This window comes from Symphalangus syndactylus, chromosome 11 (assembly GCF_028878055.3).
Source record: "Symphalangus syndactylus isolate Jambi chromosome 11, NHGRI_mSymSyn1-v2.1_pri, whole genome shotgun sequence".
Classification (NCBI taxonomy): Eukaryota; Metazoa; Chordata; class Mammalia; order Primates; family Hylobatidae; genus Symphalangus; species Symphalangus syndactylus.
The window spans coordinates 19,755,060-19,772,638 of record NC_072433.2 but is presented as its reverse complement, the minus strand read 5'-3'; the positions used below and the strand labels follow the sequence as shown (position 1 = coordinate 19,772,638).

Genomic DNA, 17,579 nt, shown 5'->3' with positions numbered 1-17,579 from the left:
AGCCACCATGCCTGGCCTCATCTCTTCTATAATTATCAATTTAACCAACTTGTTGTATCTATACCTACACCTCGACCCTGGATTATTTTGAAGCAAAAATTGAGAACAAGACGCTGTCTCAAAAAAGAAAAAGAAAAAAGGAAGAAAAAAAGAAAATAACACAATTGAAAGCAGGAGCTCAAAGAGATATTTGTACACTCATGTTCATAGCAGTAGTATTTAAAATAGCCAAGAGCTGCAAACAACCCATCATTGACAGATGAATGAATAAAGAAAACGTGGTATGTACATATAATAGAGTATTATTCAGCTTTACAAAGAAGGGAATTCTGACATATGCTACAACATGGATGAACCTTGTGGACATTATGCTAAGTAGAATATGCTGGTCACAAGAGGACAAGTACTGTATGAGTACACATTTCCTATTGGCTACTTCGTCATTTTCTTTTACTTTTTTTTTTTTTTTTTTGAGAGACAAGGTCTTGCTCTGTTGCGCAGGCTAGAGTGCAGCGGCACAATCTCGGCTCACTGCAGCCTGGACTGAGACCTCCCAGGCTCAAGGGATCCTCACATCTCACCCTGCCAAGTTGTCTAGTTGGTCATTTTCTTACAGATTTGCAGAATTATGGCCGGGCGCGGTGGCTCACGCTTGTAATCCCAGCACTTTGGGAGGCCGAGGCGGGCGGATCACGAGGTCAGGAGATCGAGACCACGGTGAAACCCCGTCTCTACTAAAAAATACAAAAAATTAGCCGGGCGCGGTGGCGGGCGCCTGTAGTCCCAGCTACTCGGAGGCTGAGGCAGGAGAATGGCGTGAACCCGGGAGGCGGAGCTTGCAGTGAGCCGAGATTGCGCCACTGCACTCCAGCCCGGGCGACAGAGCGAGACTCTGTCTCAAAAAAAAAAAAAAAAAAAAAAAAAAAGATTTGCAGAATTATTTTGTATTAGGGCTGGGCGTGTTGGCTCAAGCCTGTAATCCCAGCACTTTGGGAGGCCAAGGCGGGTGGATCGCTTCAGGCCAGGAGTTTGAGACCAGCCTGGCCAACGTGGTGAAAACCTATCTCTACTAAAAATACAAAAATTAGTCCGGCATGTTGGTGCGCATCTATAGATCCAGCTACTTGGAAAGCTGAGGCAGGCTGTCACACAGGCTGGGGTAAAATGGCGCAATATTGGCTCACAGCAACCTCTGCCCCCAGGGTTTAAGCTATTCTCCTGCCTCAGCCTCCCTAGTAGCTGGGATTACAGACACCCGCCACCATATCTGACTAATTTATGTATTTTTAGTAGAGACAGGGTTTCACCATGTTGGCCAGGCTGGTCTCAAACTCCTGACCTTAAGTGATCCGCCTGCCTCAGCCTTCCAAAGTGCTGGGATTACAGGCATGAGCCACCGCGCCCAGCCCCTTTTGACTCAGTGAGGTAATGATCAGGGAGCTAGAGCCTGGGCCCCTGTGACTCAGAGTAGATACCTACTTTGTCAAAGATAAACAAAGTCAAGGAAAAAAAAAAGATAACGCTAGACGTTAGTTTAAGTGGTAAGGACAGAACAGGCACACAGTGGCCTGTAATCCCAGCATTTTGGGAGGCTGAGGTGGAAGGATCGATTGAGCCCAGGAGTTCAAGACCAGCCTGGGAAAGATGGCGAGACCCGTCTCTATTTTAAAAACAAAAGAAAATTAGCTGGGCGTGGTGGTGCGTGCCTGTAGTTCCAGCTTGGGAGGCTGAGGTGGAAGGATCCCTTCAGCCCAGGAGTTCGAGGATGCAGTGAGCCATGATCACACCACTGCACTCCAGCCTGGGTGAGACAGCAAGACCTTGTCTCTAAAAAGAAAAAAAAAGGGTGATAAGAACAGATTTTAATTTGTAATATGCTATTGCAATAGGGAAGAGGGCTCAGCATGAACTTGGCCCAACTTTGATTTGCACAGAAGTGACTGAGAATTTAAATTTATTTTTTATTTTTTTTTATTTTTTATTTATTTATTTATTTTTTTTTTTTTGAGACGGAGTCTTGCTCTGTCTCCCAGGCGGGAGTGCAATGGCGCGATCTCGGCTCACTGCAAGCTCCGCCTCCCGGGTTCATGCCATTCTCCTGCCTCAGCCTCCCGAGTAGCTGGGACTACAGGCGCCTGCCAACACGTCCGGCTAATTTTTTTTTGTATTTTTAGTAGAGATGGGGTTTCACTGTGTTAGCCAGGATGGTCTCGATCTCCTGACCTCATGATCCGCCCGCCTCGGCCTCCCGAAGTGCTGGGATTACAGGCTTGAGCCACCGCGCCCGGCCTAAATTTATTTTTTAGAGATGGGGTCTTGCTATGTTGCCTAGCCTGGTCTCAAACTCCTGTCCTCAAGTGATCCTGCCACTTCAGCCTCTAGAGTAGCTGGGATTATAGGCACAAGCCAGTGAGTCTGGAAAGATAACTTGTGTTTTTTGTTTGTTTTGTGACAGAGTCTTGCTCTGTTGCCCAGGCTGGAGTGCAGTGGCGCGATCTCAGCTCATTGCAACCTCTGCCTCCCAGGTTCAAGTGATTCTCCAGCGTCAGCCTCCCAAGCGGCTGAAACTACAGGCACCAACCACCACCACGCCTGGCTAATTTTTTGTATTTTTAGTAGAGACGGGCTTTCGCCATGCTGGCCAGGCTGGTCACAAACTCCTGACCTCAAGTGCTCCGCCTACCTCGGCCTTCCAAAATGCTGGCATTACACGTGTGAGCCACTGTTCCTGGCCTAGTTGTGTTTTAAAGTGGATGAAGGAGTAGGGAAGGTGGCAAGCAGAGGTTCGGTAGAGTCAGGGACATGAAAAATTGCAAAGGATTGGTCAATGTACAGCTCTGTCCACTAGCTGGCAATTATCGAAGTTAAGATTCTATCCTCCCACAAAGACTGGGAGACAGAGGCCTTATCCTTCAGGATGATGACATTCAAGGAATGGCTTTCAGGTCCTTGAGAAAGACACTCTTGAGTTGTAGAAGATACTTATACATCTCAAAGGATCAGAGAAGGAATTCACAATTGTGAGCCCTTTTTAGTAAATGCTCTGAGAAAGTGTAGTCGGAGCCTATGGTTGGGTGTTGCCTGAACAGTCAATTCTTTCGGCAGTGGTGCGCTTTCTCAGGCAGACACTTGAAGGTGGGGTTGGGTCATCCCAGGATGTGACCTAGAGCTGTTAGAAACTATATTAGTGTTTAAGTCTTTTTTTTTTTTTTTAGACGGATTCTTGCTCTGTTGTCCAGGCTGGAGTGCAGTGGTGCAATCTCTGCTCACTGCAACCTCCACCTTCGGGGTTCAAGCAAGTCTCTGCCTCAGCCTCCCCAGTAGCTGGGATTACAGGAGCCCCCCACCACGCCCCGCTAATTTTTTGTATTTTCAGTAGAGACAGAGTTTCATCATCTTGGCCAGGCTGGAAGAGTTCAGGCCACCCCTGAACTCCTGACCTCGTGATCCACCCGCCTCGGCCTCCCAAAGTGCTGGGATTACAGGCGTGAGCCACGGCACCCAGCCTTTTCTTTTTTATAAATAGAGACAGGTTTTTTCCACGTTGCCTAGGCTGGTCTCAAACTCTTAAGCTCAGACAATCTACATGCCTAGGCCTCCTAAAGTGCTGGGATTACAGGCGTGAGCCACCGTGACCGGCCTCTGTAGAAGCCTTTTAATGTGGAGGGAGGAGGGTGGGCAAAATCACTTGTGTTGAGAGTCTGCAGGTGTTTTTTTGTTTGTTTGTTTGGCTTTTTTTTTTTTTTTTTTTGGAGACGGAGTCTCGCTCTGCTGGCCAGGCTGGAGTGCAGTGGCACAATGTCGGCTCACTGCAACCTCCTTCCCCCCAAGTTCAAGTTATTCTCCTGCCTCAGCCTCCTGAGTAGCTGGGATTACAGGCACCTGCCACCATGACCAGCTAATTTTTGTATTATAGTAGAGACAGGGTTTCACCATCTTGGCCAGGCTGGTCTTGAACTCCTGACTTTGTGATCCACCTGCCTCAGCCTCCCAAAGTGCTGGGATTATAGGCGTGAGTCGCCACACCTGGCCCTTTTTTGTTTAAGACAGAGTCTCACTCTGTTGTCCAGGCTGGAGTGCAGTGGCACGATCTTAGCTTACTGTAACCACCACCTCCCAGGTTCAAGCAATTCTCGTGCCTCAGCCTCCCAAGTAGCTGGGATTACAGGCATGCACTACCATGCCCAGCTGATTTTTGCATCTTGGTAGAGACAGGGTTTCGTCATGTTGGTCAGGCTGGTCTTGAACTCCTGGCCTCACGTGATCCACCTGCCTCAGCCTCCCAAAGTGCTGGGATTACAGGCGTAAGCCACAGTGCCCAGCCTATTTTTTTAGTATATGCTAAACAAGGGGTGGATTATTCATTAGTTTTCTGGGAAAGGGGTGGGCAATTCCCCAAATTAAGGGTTCCTCCACTTTTTAGACCATATAGGGTAACTTCTGGGTGTTGCCATGGCATTTGTGAACTGTCATGGCACTGGTGGGAGTGTCTCTTAGCATGTTAATACATTCTAATTAGCATATAATGAGCAGCGAGGATGACCAGAGGTCACTTTCGTCACCATCTTGGTTTTGGTGGGATTTGGCCAGCTTCTTTACTGCCACCTGTTTTACCAGCAAGGTCTTTGTGACCTGTGTCTTGTGCAGACCTCCTATCATCCTGCAACTTAGAATGCCTTAACCTTTAGGGAACACAGCCCAGTAGGTCTTGGCCTTATTTTACCTAGCCCCTATTCAAAATGGAGTCGCTCTTGTTCAAATGCCTTTGACACTGGGATTACAAACTTGAGCCACTGAGCCCAGCCAAGAGTCTGTAGTTTTTATGGGCCAAGGTTAAGGCCTAGTTGAGAAGGGGGCTTGGGGAATCCTGTCTAGAGTTTGGTCAAGGAGTTTGGTCAGCTGACACGTGGAAGACTCTGGGTTCCTCCTGCTTGATGGTGGTGCTTACTAAGCTATCTTTTCAGCAGTTTGTAGCTGCAAGAACAGCAGAATAATAGGTAGTAAGAAGGGCCCACCTAGGTCAAAATGAGAACCATTCTTGGCTGGGTGTGGTGCTGGTACTTTGGGTGGCTGAGGTGGGCATATCACTTGAGGTCAGGAATTCCAGACCAGCCTGCCCAACATAGTGAAACCCTGTCTCTATTAAAAATACAAAAATTAGCCAGGTGTGGTGGTGCATGCTTGTAATCCTGCTGCTCCAGAGGCTGACGCACAAGAATCACTTGAACCCCGGAGGCAGAGATTGCAGTGAGCCGAGATCATGCCACTGCATTCCAGCCTGGGCGATGTAGCAAGACTCCATCTCAAAACAAATAAAAAGAATGAGAACCTTTCTCAGTATCTGACAAGCCAGGAATCTACTGCCTCACCTCTCACTTCCCCAGCCTGTCAGGCCATAGCCCACCCCGAGGTAGCAGACGCTACTAAACTGACCTTGTCCTAGGAGTTTGATATCACAAATCCTGGCTTGTATTCATGGCTTGGAAGGTAGCACCAGGCATTCCCCTGCTGCCCACCTTGCACAAGAAAAACCTTTCCAGCTTTAGGGGGAATTTCAAGGGGTAAGGTCTGGAACACCCGCAGGCAGATGGCCCAAGTGGTATCTTCCTTTAGGGAGTGTACTGATTTACATTCCTGGCAGAGCACAGTGGCTCACATGTGTAATCCCAGCACTTTGGGAGGCTGAGGCAGGAGGTTCGCTTGAGCCCAGAAGTTTGAGACCAGCCTGGGCAACATGGGAAAATCCCGTCTCTACAAAAAATACAAACATTAACCGGGTATGGTGGCACATGCCTGTAGTCCCAGCCACTCAGGAAGCTGAGGTGGGAAGATCTGTTGAGCCTGGGAGGTTGAGGCTGCAGTGAGTCGTGATCACATCACCGCACTCCAGCCTGGGCGACAGTGAGACCTTGAGCAAAAACAAAGAACGTTCCTGTGCTAAAGTGGACTAGACTGGGACCCTGCCTTCCCGGGTTTGGCTCTTCAGGGCCATTATTAATTATCCCACAGAAAGGCCATCCTTGAAAGAGGATACCGGTGTGCTAGCAGCAAACACCAACAGCAGATGTTATCAGGTTATCAAAGTAGTAACCAGCAGCATGAGCAACACCTGGAAACGGGGTAGCAATGCCAATTCTGGGGCCTGCCCTAGAAGCTGAGGGTGGGGGCAGCTGCGTTTAAACAAGCTCGCCAAGAGGATGCCATACACACCAAAAATTCAGAACCACTTCAGCCTCACTTCAGCCTGTTGGAGGGCGAAACTGCAATCCACCTGGAGTTTCATAAAGGTTTTGAAATAGGTGCGGAAGTTAGGGAAAGGATGGGCTAATAAAAGACATGGCAAATATTTAAAATGCATTCACTTTACCCTCAATAGTAGGAAGCTACGGGCATCTACGAGAGAGCCTGCAAGGGGGAGATGCCCCGGTGGATGAGGAACCAATAGACACTCTGCCCCCTTTACCTCTTTTCCTAGGTGGGGAACACAAAGTCCAGCGAGGCCAAACCCCCGCCCGCACCGCTGATGGGGTCCCTCTCCCCTCAGGCCAGGGCGCAGCGGCCCCACCGCAGCTCGGGCTTTCAGCACCCGGGCGTGAAGCCAAGCTGGCCTCAGGTCGCGGCTCTTTGAGAGTGCTAGTGGGAACAGTGCCCTCCGGCCGGGCTCGTCCACAGCTGGCCACAGCAGCATCTGAGAGGCGTCCTCGGCTAGTGTGCATCTCCCTGGGAACCTAGGTATCCGACCCGGCTCGGGGCCATCTGCTCCAGCCGCTGGAGCCCGGCCTTCTGAGAATGAAGACTTCCCATCCCCCTCCGCCTCCCCTCCGGCGCGGCGGACCCCCTGAGTCCTAGCGAAACTACAAAGCCCACAATCCCTGGGATGCGCGCGCTGTCTTCTGGGAGATGTAGTCCTGGATGCGGGACGCCCCCAGCGGCCCAGCGCCCCTGGACTCCATATCCCAGCATGCCGGCCCGCGTGCGGCGGGGCGGAGGGAGGGAGAGACGGGGAGGATGTGAATGGGGTGGGGGCAGTCGCCCCTGTCCCCCACCCTTCCCTTCAAGCCGGGCAGGGGTGGGGGGAGGGGCCGGGCTGAGGCGGCGGCGGCGGCGCTTGGGGAGGGTTGGGCCAGGCAAGGGCGGGACTAGCCCACGGCGGGCGGACAAGAGAGCCGCGAGCTAACGGGTCCGGACGACAGCGGCGGCGGCGACGGCTTTCTGCGCGGGCGGAGGCGGCGGCAGGAGCGGCGAGCATGGCCCGCGCGGCGCCGGGCGCTGACTGAGGTGCGCGCGAGGGATGAGGGCGGGCGGGATGCGGAGCGCCCCAGGCCCCTGGCTGCCCAGACCTCCCCTGCGCGGGCAGCTGGCGCGGCCCAACGGCCCAGACCGGCCCGTTCCAGCCTGGCAACTTCCCCCGGGCCGGGGCGCCGGGCTCCCTCGTGTGGGCGGGGGTCCGTGCGCGTTGGCCTCATTCCGGATCCCCGCCTTCTGCTTTGCACTTCCAGCCGCTCCCAGCCTCCCAGGGCTCCCGCTCCGCTCCTTTGCCGGCAGCCCCCTGCCCCAGCCCCAGCCCCAGCCCTCGAAAGAGCTGCCTGCCCTGGTCCCGACTTCCAGTCCACTTCCTAGTTCGTACCCCTAACCCTGGCTCTCCCGGCCTCTGCTCCACCTGGGAGACCCCGGCCTCACTCTTGGTCAGAGCCTGTCTGCCCCATCAGCACCTCTCTCCTCTCTCCCCTGTGATCTTTCCCCTACCTGGCACTGTCCCCTAACTATCCTCAGTGGCCCAGTTCTCACGGCTCGACCTTCCTACTTTGGGGAAACTGAGGCACGGCTTAAGCCAGAAACTTGGCCAATGCGCCAGTTCCGTGGAGGCTGGCCTGAACCCCGTCTCCTCTCTCCTGTTCCTTCTCTGCCTTGGAATGGAAGTCATTTCTTCCCCCCCCGTCATTCCCCTGTGACTGGACCAAACTTCCACCCCCTGCTACAGCTCTGGGCTGAGCTCACTTGAGTCTCCCCTTAGCTTCCTGCCGCTCCTGTTGGCCTTCCCTCCTTCGCATAGCCCACTCCGGGTCCCCTCTGCCTGTAGAAGAGTCAGCACCCATTGCTTGCTTGCTCAAGTTAGCCTTTCGATTTATCTTTTGCCAACTGCATCCATCTCCCGTCTCCCATCTTGCTTCTTGCTTTACAGCTGCGTAAGGGAGCGGAGGACTGAGTCAAAGGTGGTGTTGGAGAGAAAGGGGCTAGAGAGGTGCTGGGGGCAGGCAGGGACCTAGGGCCTCTTTTCAGTCAAAGCCTCCGGGGGGGTACAGGGCACTCTGGGACCTCTGGCCAGTAACACACTCCCGCCTCGTCTTTGGGACGGATGTTTGGAAGCTGGTTGGCCACCTCTTCCTCGCCTGGTGGGCTCTGAAGCCCCTCTCAGGTGGAAGGTATCGCTGGTTTTTAGAGAGATGGTGGCATAAGAGGAGTCTGGGAGACCACACCCCTAAGCTTCATCTTGCTTCTGCTGCTAACTTTGGAGGGGTTGCCCTTTCAGGGAGGGATGCCTGCTAGCTGCCCTGATCTCTCTGTGGAGGAAGGCACAGAGTATGTGGGCGGTGATCTCAAGTTTAGTCGTGAGGCTCAGGATTTAGAGGGAACGAGGGCTCAGAGAGGTGGCACAGATTTGCCTGTATTATTCAGGTTTTTTGTTTTGTCCTCTTAAGATTTTTTTTTTTTTTTTTTTGCGGGGGGCGGAGGGGGATGGTCATCCATTCTACCCCAATCCCCAGTTTCCCCGTGGGATGGGTGGAGGAAGGGAGGGACGGGAGGCTCTAGTTCTGTGGGGTCCTGAAGGAGCAATCTTGATCTGAACCAGATGGTTCACTGCTTCAGCAACCCCCTTCCCAGCCCTCCCCCCTTGGCTGTGAATTGGATGCTTTTAACCTTGTAACTTGAGAATGGAGGAAGGGAGGCCAGGGGGCCAACTGTCTGTGCGGGTGTTTATGTCTGCCTCTGCACCCTTGCTTGCAAGCCTGGCAGGGGCCTGTGGGAGTGACCCTGCCTGGGAGTGCATTGTTGTGATGTGCTGTGGCACGCTGTTGGCTCCTGGGAACTTTTGGAATGCAAATCCCAGATAAAGCCAAGCTTCTAAGAGCCACTGGCTATGGCCTCAGGGGAGCATTTCTACTCCAGCCAAGCCTCAGGGTAAGGACCACTCTTCTCGAGAAGGCACCTGGGATTAAGGAGTCTGCAATACCAGGATTGGGGATTTGGGGAGGCTTGGTTTTTCCATGTCTTTTCATGGCAAAAGAAGACCTGAGGGGTAGGGTCTGGGGAGAAGGGTGCGAATTGGATTATTTTGCATTGTCCTATACCACATCCTGCCTTATTTTGGCAGTATTTGTATACTTCATTTTGGCTCTCATTAGATTGTGGATGCTCTTCAAATGTGTCCTCATTTTCTGAAATACCACCACCTGGCTTGGTCCTTAGCACATAGTGGGTGTTCAGTAAATGAATTACAGCGGAAGGCCTCATGGTTACAGGTTTAGGGAAGGATCCTTCACATCTGACTGAGAGTCATAGTCCCCTGGAGAGCTGGTTAAGGCACAGATTGTGTGTGGGGGGGATCTCCAGAGTTTTATGGCTTAATCTGGGTGGAGCCTATATTTTGCATCTCTCTCCAGCTCCCTAGGGCTAACACTTTGAGAACCACTGGTTTGGGGCCATCACAATTGCTTGAGAGATTAATCCAAGCAGATGTGAAGTCTTTTTTTTTTTTTTTTTTTTTGAGACGAAGTCTCACTCTGTTGCCCAGGCTGGAGTGCAGTGGCACGATATTGGCTCACTGCAGCCTCCGCCTCCAGGGTTCAAGCGATTCTCTTGTCTCAGCCTGGTTGGCCACCCCTTCCTGGGGTGACAGGAACCTAGGATTACAGGCATATGCCACGACACCCGGCTACTTTTTTTTTTTTTTTTTTTTTTTTTTGAGACGGAGTCTCGCTCTGTCACCCAGGCTGGAGTGCAGTGGCGCAATCTCGGCTCACTGCAAGCTCCGCCTCCCAGGTTCACGCCATTCTCCTGCCTCAGCCTCTCCGAGTAGCTGGGACTACAGGCGCCCGCCACCACGCCCGGCTAATTTTTTGTATTTTTAGTAGAGACGGGGTTTCACCGTGGTCTCGATCTCCTGACCTCGTGATCCGCCCGCCTCGGCCTCCCAAAGTGCTGGGATTACAAGCATGAGCCACCGCGCCCGGGCCCCGGCTACTTTTTGTATTTTTAGTAGAGACGGGGTTTCACCATGTTTGCCAGACTGGTTTCAAACTCCTGACCTCAGGTGATCCGCCCGCCTTGGCCTCCCAGAGTGCTGGGATTACAAGTGTGAGTCACCGCTCCTGACCAGATGTCTTTTTTTGAGATGGAGTCTTGCTTTGTCACCCAGGCTGGAGTGCAGTGGTGTGATCTCAGCTCACTGCAACCTCCGCCTCCCAGGTTCAAGCTGTTCTCCTGCCTCAACCTCCCAAGTAGCTGGGATTACAGGTATCTGCCACCAAAGATGGCTAATTTTTGTATTTTTAGTAGAGATGGGGTTTCTTCATGTTGGCCAGGCTGGTCTCGAACTCCTGACCTCAGGTGCTCCGCCCGCCTCAGCCTCCCAGTGTTGGGATTAGAGGCGTGAGTGACTGCGCCCAGCTAGATGTAGTCTTTTTTTTTTTTTTTTTTGAGACAGAGTCTTGCTCTGTCGCCCGGGCTGGAGTGCAGTGGCGCAATCTCGGCTCACTGCAAGCTCCGCCTCCCGGGTTCACGCCATTCTCCTGCCTCAGCCTCCGAGTAGCTGGGACTACAGGCGCCCGCCACCGCGCCCGGCTAATTTTTTGTATTTTTTAGTAGAGACGGGGTTTCACCGTGGTCTCGATCTCCTGACCTCGTGATCCGCCCGCCTCGGCCTCCCAAAGTGCTGGGATTACAAGCGTGAGCCACCGCGCCCGGCCCCCTGCAGATTCTTAGAGCAGGTCATCTTCCTGGAGTGAAGAGGACTTTCCCTCAATTCAAATATATGTGCTGTTTTACCATCTATTAATGCAGTGGATACTACCATGTACAATAAGGTGAACAAGGGCTAAGGTAAATCTAGAGGAAAAAATGTAATTTTTAAAAATTTTACCAATCATGCTAAATGGGGCCTCGCTGTGTTACCCAGGCTGGAATACAGTGGTGCCGTCATAGCTCACTGCAGCCTTGAACTCTTGGGCTCAAGTGGTCCTTCCGCCTCAGCTTCCTGAGTAGCTGCAACTACAGGTGTACACTATTTTGTGCCCAGCTAAGTTTAAAAAAAAAAAAATTTTTTTAAGATGGAGTCTCTCTCTGTTGCCCAGGCTGGAGTGCAGTGGCATCATCTTGGCTCACTGCAAGCTTCGCCTCCCGGGTTCACACCATTCTGCTGCCTCAGCCTCCTGAGTAGCTGGGACTACAGGCGCCCACCACCATACCCGGCTAATTTTCTTGTATTTTTAGTAGAGACGGGGTTTCACCGTGTTAGCCAAGATGGTCTCGATCTCCTGACCTCGTGTTCTGCCCGCCTTGGCCTCCCAAAGTGCTGGGATTACAGGCATGAGCCACCACACCCGGCCAAATTTTTTTTTTTTTTTTTAAAGAGATGGGAGTTTTGCTGTGTTTCCCAGGCTGGTCTTGAACTCTTGGCTTCAAGTGATCCTCCCACCTGGCTAAATTTTATTTGCATGATGGTGATAATTAACACACATAGTTCTGGTATCAGATGTTGAAAACAATCCAGCTTCTTCTTTCTGATGCTATTGGTTTCCAGGTGAAGGGGCCCGTCCTTCTAGGAGGTGGCATTGAGGGGCTCAGGGGAAGAGAGGGGACCCTGAGGTGTTGAGGCATGACCCAAGGACCTGCTCTGCCTTTTCTGTCTTGACTGAGCAGTCCTAGCCCTGCGGGCAGGCAGCAGCCCCCCAGCCTCAGCAGGTCAGCAGCCTTTGGAGGGAGAAAATTGGCAACAAATGTTAATAGCTAATTGGTCTACAGGGAACTACTTTGGTGTGGAAAAATCAACAAGTTATTTGTGTGGCTAAAGGGAACTTAGAGGGACTAGGGCTGACAGTGAAGAGGGGAAGGTGAGGAGAGGCACAGGTCAGGAGATTGCCCCGCCCTGCCACCCCCACCTCTCCACCCCCTGCTGCTTCCCCCACGTCCCCTCCTTCCTGTCTTCTTCACAGGCTTCCTTTTTGTTTGCAAGGGATATTAGTAGAATATGGAATCTCCCCTGCCCTGTAAGTCAGGTTTCCCCAACGTTTGTTCCTACCCAAGTTCAGTTAAACACAAAGCACCAGCGATTTGATGCAGGCAGTGAATTGGAACCTGAGTTTCAAGGGGAAGTGAAAGTTTCTGTGGGCCTGTGTGGAGTCCGTAGGCTACACAAGAAAAGATGGCAGCAACCAAAGGGAATGAGGCTGTGTGGGAAAGTAAAGGGAGAGGAGAGAACCCTGGCCTCCTCGGTTCCCACCTCTCTTGGGTGCTCTAGGGAGCAGTGTGAGTCCTGGGTTCAGGTTGCCACACCACAAGGGAGTTTCTGGGGCCTGGCCGTCTCTCTGCTCCTTCCTGTCTCAGAGGGCTTAGTATTTCCCTGGATCCAGGCCTGTTTAGTGTTTGGCTGGTTCCTGGGGCCTCCAGCATGGCTCAGGGGAGACCCCAGGTCCATGGGTAGGAGGAGATGGTGAGGAGAGGAATAGGGACCCCGTTCAGGCTCCCCTTGTGAAGGAATCCAACATTGGCATTTCCTTAGACGGGAAGAGGCTGTGGCATGGGAAGCAGGTCAATAGTTTGTGTCAAGGAGGTGCAGCCCAAGATCACAGTGGTGGCTGTTTGACGAAGGATTTTCCTCAGTGCCTGAAAAGCAATTTACTCTTGTCCTTAAAGCAGCAGTGGGCAGACTTCTAGAATGAGTGTGAGTTTTAATCTCAAGTGGCAGTGCCCAGCTGTCTGCATTCCTCAGCCCCTTCAGACCTGGCTCAGGTATTTTGGAGGGCATTGTCTTCCACCCATGCTGCCAGTCCTGGCAGTTCCTGCCCAACCTGGATCCCTGGGCATACCTTGCCACTAATGCTGTGCAGACAGAGTGAGGCCTGCTGGCCCTCTGTTGGCAGCCCAGAGGCCCAGGAACCTCAGAGCAGGTCTGTTTGGCTGTCCTCAAGGGACAGCAGCTTGTTATTCTCAGGGGGCATGAGGGTGCAGCTGATTTTCACAGTCCAGGGCTTGGTCTGGTTGAATGTATATAGGATTCTTGCTGCCTTAGCTACCCACAGGGTTTTGGTGCTGTGTGACCCAGGGCAAGTCATTACCCCTCTCTAAGCCTGGGAGGCCAAGGCGGGCGGATCACCTGAGGTAAGGAGTTGAAGACCAGCCTGGCCAATATGGCAAAACCCTATCTCTACTAACAATACAAAAAATTAGCCGGGTGTGGTAGAGGGTGCCTGTAATCCCAGCTACTGGGGAGGCTGAGGCAGGAGAATCACTTGAACCCGGGAGGCGGAGGTTGCAGTGAGCCGAAATCATGCCATTTCCCTCCAGCCTGGGCAATAAGAGTGAAACTCTGTCTCAAAAAAAAAAAGAAAAAAAAGAAAAAAAAAAGAATTTAAAGCCCTGCTCAGGGATTCACTCTTAAGCCATCTGGTCAACCTGACTGATAGAAGCCGGCCACAGCCTGAGTGCGGAGGTAGTACTGGGGGCCCAGGAGGCCATCATAAGGGCCAGATGTCTGTGAGAATTGGCTTGAACTTTCTCCTAACTTGTTTGGATGCATTAAGCAGCAGCCAGCCTGCTCTGGCATCTCCCTGGAGAACTCAGGCTCCTGCAGCCGAGGGGGCTGTGCTCAGTTCCCCTGCGTCCAGTAGTTCCCACTTCTAACTCCTGCTCTTTCCTGGATTCAGGCAGAAAACTCCATCTGGTCTCTTTCCTCCCTTCTTACTCTGGCCACCATTTAGGCCCTGGGGTGAGTGTTAATAGGATTCCCATTTTTTTATTTGCCAAGTTCTCCCCCACCCCTTTATGTGCTCTGCTCTAGCCAGGTTTTTTCCCAAAGCCAGGGTGGGAGGTGGAATCAGACTGATCCTGGGAGGCGCTGGGTCAGCCACACAGCCACGTGGCAGATCTGTGAGGAGTTGAGAACCCGCTTGGAAGTGGCTGGGTAGGATCTCATTGTAGAAAAGAGGAGGAAGGTAGTGAGGAAAAGGCCACACATACCAAGATACAAAGGCCTGAACTAAGAAGGTAGGGGACGTTTGGGGACCTTGAGGAGTCCAGTTTGAACAGAGCATAAGGTTTCCTGGATCGTGTCCAAGAGGGAGGGGTAGGATAGAGGGGTCTGGGAAGAGATGGGCCCCAAGCCCTACCCTAGCAGGGAGGAAGGGGCAGGCTTTCCTGCAGCCTCTGGCTGTTCTGGGCTGGTCTCAAAGAATTGTGCTTACAGGAAGTGTGGGAGGGGTTCTTAACAGGCTACAAGGCTGCCAAAGGTCAGTCTGATAAGAGGGAAGAGATAGACTCCTTGAGTTTTGTAAACCCAGATAGCTGCCTTCTCTTAGCTGACCCCACAGATACTGACAGTTGATTTTGGTGCTGCTGCCGCTCTGTCATCTCCTCCTGAAATACACAGCCCCTGGCTTTGGCCCAGCTGGGTTTCCCCTGCCTGGCCACCAGCTCCCTTTCCTATCTGCGGTCAGCTGTGCACTGGGGGAGGGGACAAACCTGGCAAGACTGAGCTCATTCTGAGCCTGACTCAGGGGTTTGAAGCCTCCCCAGGAGTGGCGCCAGGGCTGTGGACAGAGCAGTGACTTCTAGACCTTTCCATTCCATTTTGGTCTCAGGGTTATCCTGCAGCCCAGCCAGCCAGACCTGGGGCCTTTGGGGAGTTCCGCCTTTACCCCAGAGCATTGGGAGGTCTGGCTGTTGTGCTGAGAGGAATTAGTGATGGGGATCCAATGAGATTTGCTTATGTGAAGACCACTTTGGCTACCCTATGAAGAAGGAGTTGAAGGGGGTCTGTTTAGTAGATCTGGGGTTTAAGTGGTTAGGAGGCTGCTGGAGGTGAAGAATGATATTTCCTTGGATGGAGTGATGGTTGTAGACAGTGAGAAATAGATCTGAGAGACATTCCAGTGGTAAAAATTAGTTGAGATTTGTAATAGATTGGCTGTGAGAGGTTGAGGAAGGAGGGCTCACATATGACTCTTACATTTCAGGGTTAGATGGATGGGGGCTCCTTTTCCAGCAATTGGGAATACAGAAAGAATACTGGGTTTAGCCGGGCGCAGTGGCTCACGCCTGTAATCCCAGCACTTTGGGAGCCTGAGGCGGGTGGATCACGAGGTCAGGAGATCGAGACCACCTGGCTAATACAGTGAAACCCCATCTCTACTAAAAATACAAAAAATTAGCCGGGCGTGATGGCAGGTGCCTGTAGTCCTAGCTACTCAGGAGGCTGAGGCAGGAGAATTGCTTCAATCTGGGAGGCGGAGCTTGCAGTGAGCCAAGATCGCACCACTGCACTCCAGCCTGGGCAACAGAGCGAGACTCTGTCTCAAAAAAAAAAAAAAAAACTGGGTTTGAGGGGCTTGGATTATGCATGAGTTTGGTTTGGGGCAAGTTGAGTTTGAGATACTTTTGGGATACCTCTAAGGTATATTGTCTAAAGGATAGCATCCAAAAATTAGTGGGATAGATGGGTCTGGTGTTTAGGGGCGTGACTGGCACCATTTGAAAAGCCAGAGATGGTCAGGTATGGTAGCTTGCGTCTGTAATCTCAGCACTTTGAGATGCTGAGGTAAGAGGATTGCCTAAGCCCAGGAGTTCGAGACCAGCCTGGGAAACATAGGGAGACCACGTCGGTACAAAATATTTTAAAAAGTAGCTGGGAATGGTGGTACATACCTGTGGTCCCAGCTACTCAGGAGGCTGAGGTGGGAGGATTGCTGGAGCCTGGGAGGTCAAGACTGCAGTGAACCATTTTTGCGCCACTGCACTCCAGCCTGGGCGACAGAGCGAGACCCTTTCTTGAAAGAAAGAAAGAAAATTCAGAGATAATTCTTAAAGGTTGAAAAACACTTTTGGGCTGGGCGTGGTGGCTCACGCCTATAATCCCAACACTTTGGGAGGCTGAGGTGGGTGGATCACCTGAGGTCGGGAGTTCAAGACCAGCCTGACCAACATGGAGAAACCCCGTCTCTACTAAAAATACAAAATTAGCCGGGGTGGTGGTGCATGCCTGTAATCCCAGCTACTCAGGAGGCTGAGGCAGGAGAATCGCTTGAACCCGGGAGGCAGAGGTTGTGGTGAGCCAAGATTGCACCATTGCACTCCAGTCTTGGCAACAAGAGCGAAACTCGGTTTCAAAAAAAAAAAAAAAAAACCACTTTTGAGGGCTGGATACGGTGGCTCACACCTGTAATCTCAGCACTTTGGGAGGCCGAGGCAGTGCCTGAGGTCAGGAGTTCAAGACCAGCCTGGCCAACTGGTGAAACCCCGTGTCTACTAAAAATATAAAGAATTAGCTGGGTGTGCTGGCATGCACCTGTAGTCCCAGCTACTTGGGAGGCTGAGGCAGGAGAATCGCTTGAACCCGGGAGGCGGAGGTTGCAGTGAGCTGGGATCGTGCCACTGCACTTCAGCCTGGGCAACAGAGTGAGATTCAGTCTCAAAAAAAAAAAGGCTTGGGCCCCTATAATGCATTGCAAGATGAGCAATGGAACGTAGGATCCTAACTTCTTGTTACATTCTGTATTCATGGTCATGTTCTTTTTTCCTGATGACTTCAGCTGGTTCAAGATATGGCTAGACAGCAAAAGGCATGGCACCCTCCCCTGCTGAGGCTTCCCTGTGGTTCGGGGACTCTGATGGTGGGCAGTGTTTACTCCAGGCCACCCTGGAAGGCCGTGCAGTCAGGGCCTCCCTCACCATCCGCATGTCTGGGCAGTTCCCTGGCTGAAGAAGGACTTCAGTCCTGGCCAGAATTGAGCCACTGCCGGGAATCCCTGAACTTCAGTACCCAGACCACTTCTGCCCTTGTGGGCCTCTGAGCTGGGTCGATTTATCAAGGGTAGGGATTTTAGAGGCAGGTTCAGGGCAGCCCTTCTGCATCAGATGTCAAATAAGTAGTTTTTTTTTTTTTTTTTTTTTTTTTTTTTGAGACAGTGTTTCGCTCTCGTTACCCAGGCTGGAGTGAATGGAGCGGTCTCAGCTCACTGCAACCTCCACCTTGCGGGTTCAAGCGATTCTCCTGTCTCAGCTTCCCCAGTAGCTGGATTACAGGCATGCGCCGCCATGCCCAGCCAGTATTGTATTTTTAGTAGAGACGGGGTTTCTCCAAGTTGGTCAGGCTGGTCTCAAACTCTCGACTTCAGGTGATCCACCTGCCTCGGCCTCCCAAAGTGCTGGAATTACAGGTGTGAGCCACTGCGCCCTGCCAAGTAAGTAGCTTTATAAAGTTCTTGGCTGGCTCGGTGGCTCATGCCTATAATCCCAGCACTTTGGGAGGCTGAGGTGGGCGGATCACCTGAGGTCAGGAGTTCGAGACCAACCTAACCAACATGGAG

General features: G+C 52.2%; 1 protein-coding gene across 2 annotated transcripts in view; it reads left to right on the top strand.

Annotated features, from left to right (window-relative positions):
* The first annotated feature begins 7,083 nt into the window (after window positions 1-7,083).
* ST3GAL2 (ST3 beta-galactoside alpha-2,3-sialyltransferase 2) overlaps window positions 7,084-17,579 on the top strand; it is a 58,703-nt gene continuing 48,207 nt past the window's right edge. Inside the window, exon 1 of one of the 2 annotated variants that reach the window (XM_055297837.2) lies at window positions 7,084-7,278. The gene's annotated coding sequence lies outside the window, so the exon portion shown is untranslated. The remainder of the gene's footprint in view (window positions 7,279-17,579) is intronic. The other variant, XM_055297838.2, reaches the window with a different exon arrangement.